Here is a 2703-nt window from a genome sequence, read left to right as displayed (position 1 = left end):
TAACTGCTTCAGTGTGTTTACAAGAACTGGCCAATCGCGTCAAAGCAGAACGGCTTTCTAAGCAGAATCCTGCTGCTGCTAGAGCTCCTGCATATAAAGCACTTCTTGACATCCGCTAATAAATACGCCTGGTATGGATTTTGCTATTAAGTTTCATCACGTTATTTTTTTACGTAGTTATTAAATTTTTTTGATCACTTTCAGTTCTTAAATGAATTAAAGTTACGTAGTCCACACAGGAAGGCATTTCTGTTACATATGAAAAAATATTTTTTTTTCTTGCAAGATATGAAATCAATATTTCGAAACTTTCATTTAGACAAGCATGATGAAGAAGTTGCAAGACAAAAAAAGTAATGAATAAAAATAAATAAAGACAGAACTGAAAGAAAAAAAAAACTGAGAAATTGTTAGCAACACCTAAAACTGCAAGGAGAATGAAGCTAATAAATGAAGCAAATAGCCACTTCCGAAAAGGAGTTAGAGACATAAACATGCATCAGATTTGTGAATAAACTTGATCTGAATTTGGAAATTCAAGAAAGTCAAAATTGTTATAAATTCACAAGGATGAACAAGGAAGAAAATCATGGTAAGATATACAGGGATTCAAAGCTTGAAACCAGTGTTTTTCAACCCTGTTCCTGGAGGCACACCAGCAGTACATATTTTGGATGTCTCCCTTATCTGACCCCTTAAGGTGTGTTTGATTAGCCAGAGGTTGAAAAAATGTACTGCTGGTGCCTTTAGAAGCAGGGTTGGAGAACACTGAAATAGTACAATTGAAAAATAAAATAAAATAATAAAATACATTATTTCACAAGATAAGTTTTACTACAAAATAAATAAATTGCATAACAATAATTTATCAAACCTAAAAGTGTGTATTGACTCACCGAACAGAGCTGTTCATTACTTTCCTGTAGACTTGCAAAAGGCATATGCCAGCATCCTCTCACCCACACACTTACCCACCCACCATCAGACACTTCAATCTTTTTTTTTTCTAATCTAATTAGCAACTTTATGTATATCCTAAAACACCAGACAAAGACATTCTACAACCCCACAGGAAAATAATCATTAAATTAAGTATAAATTCAATACAATATTTTGCTGTTCCCATGATAAAATAATAAATTATATGTATATCAGTAAATCCACATGGCAACAATTATCAGTTCTAGATGCCTCATTAATGTAATTCAATAAATCATGTGCTGTATAATAACATATTTGACAAATTCACAAAAAAAAAAATTCATTACAATTTATAAACAAACAGCTGTGGAGGATAAATTGAGAAATGTGAATAAATTAAACTTGGAATCACAATTAACTTTGTGACATAAACTTCAGAGAATTTAGAAATAGAACAAAACAACATTTTAGCTTTGTAAGATACACTTGAAATTGCACAGAAAACATGCAAGAATAAGTACAAAAGTCTAAACTGTGAAATATAAACTCAGAATTGTGAGAGAAACTTGGAATTAGGGGATATATAAAGGTTAAAAAATAAAAAATAAAACTACACCAGTAAATACATTTTTAAAAGTACAATTTTTCTTTATTGTGGTTGTGGAAATAAGTTTGTGTATAATTGTTTATAGACTTGGATGTTTACCACACTGAACACTTTATTAGGATGTATTTTTTCATTACATTATCAATTAGCAGCTTTTACATTAGCTATTAAAAGTAGTTCATTACATTCAAAATTATTAAAATGGTCAAAACAATATTCTTCAATGAAATGTTGGAAGACATTTGGATATTTAACCTTCAACAGTGCATTATACTTCAGCCGTAACATGCACTTTTTGAAGGCACTATTAATGCAGAAAGTACATATAGATTTTGAAGCACATTACGCTGTCTTCTTTTCCAGGGACGGCCATGGATATTTCAACAAAACAATGCAAGACCACATTCTGCAAACATTACAAAGTCCTGGCTACAGAGGAAGAGGATACAGGTACTTGACTGGCCTGCCTGCAGTCCCCGCCTGTCTCCACTAGAGAATGTGTGGCATATTTTAAAGCACAAAATACAATAAAGAAGACCCCACTGTTGTCCACGTTAAGTCTTGTTAAGTCTGGAGAAGGGGACAAAAATACAAATAAAACTCTTCATCACTTGATGTCTTTAATCCCAATACATCTTTTAAGTGTCGTGAAAAGGAATGGCAACATTATTCCATTATTCATTTATTCATTCACTTTCTTTTCTTAGTCCTTTTATTGATCTGGGGTCACCACAGCGCAATGAACCGCCAACTTATCCAGCATATGTTTTACCCAGCGTATGCCTTTCAAGCTGCAACCCATCTCTGGAAAACATTCATAAACACTCATACACTACGGACAGTTTATCGTACCCAATTTACCTGTACCGCATGTTTTTGAACAGTGGGGGAAATCGAAGCACCTGGAGAAAACCCACGCAAACGCAGGGAGAACATGCAAACTCCACACAGAAACGCCAAATGACCCAGCCAAGACTCTACTACCTACTGTGCCACCACATCGCCTACGGCAACATGACAAAATTGTAAATGCTTTACTGTTCAAACTTTTTTGAAATGTGTTTATTAAAGAAAATCACATTAAATGATGTTTGTTGTATTGTCTGCAATAAACTATCAACAAAAGTCAAAGAGAATTTAGAAATCACTTCTTTCTTTTTTTTTTTTTTTTTTTT

At 33.2% G+C, this 2703-nt stretch overlaps 1 long non-coding RNA gene across 1 annotated transcript in view; it reads right to left on the bottom strand.

The window, feature by feature from the left end:
• LOC147842324 (uncharacterized) overlaps positions 1-2662 on the bottom strand; it is a 68491-nt gene extending 65829 nt beyond the window's left edge. Inside the window, exons 1-2 of the long non-coding RNA XR_015499329.1 lie at positions 2327-2662; positions 1784-2279 (exon numbers count right to left, since the gene is read on the bottom strand). This is a non-coding gene — a long non-coding RNA (uncharacterized LOC147842324). The remainder of the gene's footprint in view (positions 1-1783; positions 2280-2326) is intronic.
• Between the last annotated feature and the right edge of the window lie 41 nt (positions 2663-2703).

The sequence above is a fragment of the Danio rerio genome, chromosome 9 (genome assembly GCF_052040795.2).
Source record: "Danio rerio strain M-AB ecotype USA chromosome 9, GRCz13ab, whole genome shotgun sequence".
In the NCBI taxonomy this organism is placed as follows: domain Eukaryota; kingdom Metazoa; phylum Chordata; class Actinopteri; order Cypriniformes; family Danionidae; genus Danio; species Danio rerio.
Note: the sequence above shows the minus strand (reverse complement) of the source record. Positions and strands in the feature narration are given on the sequence as shown.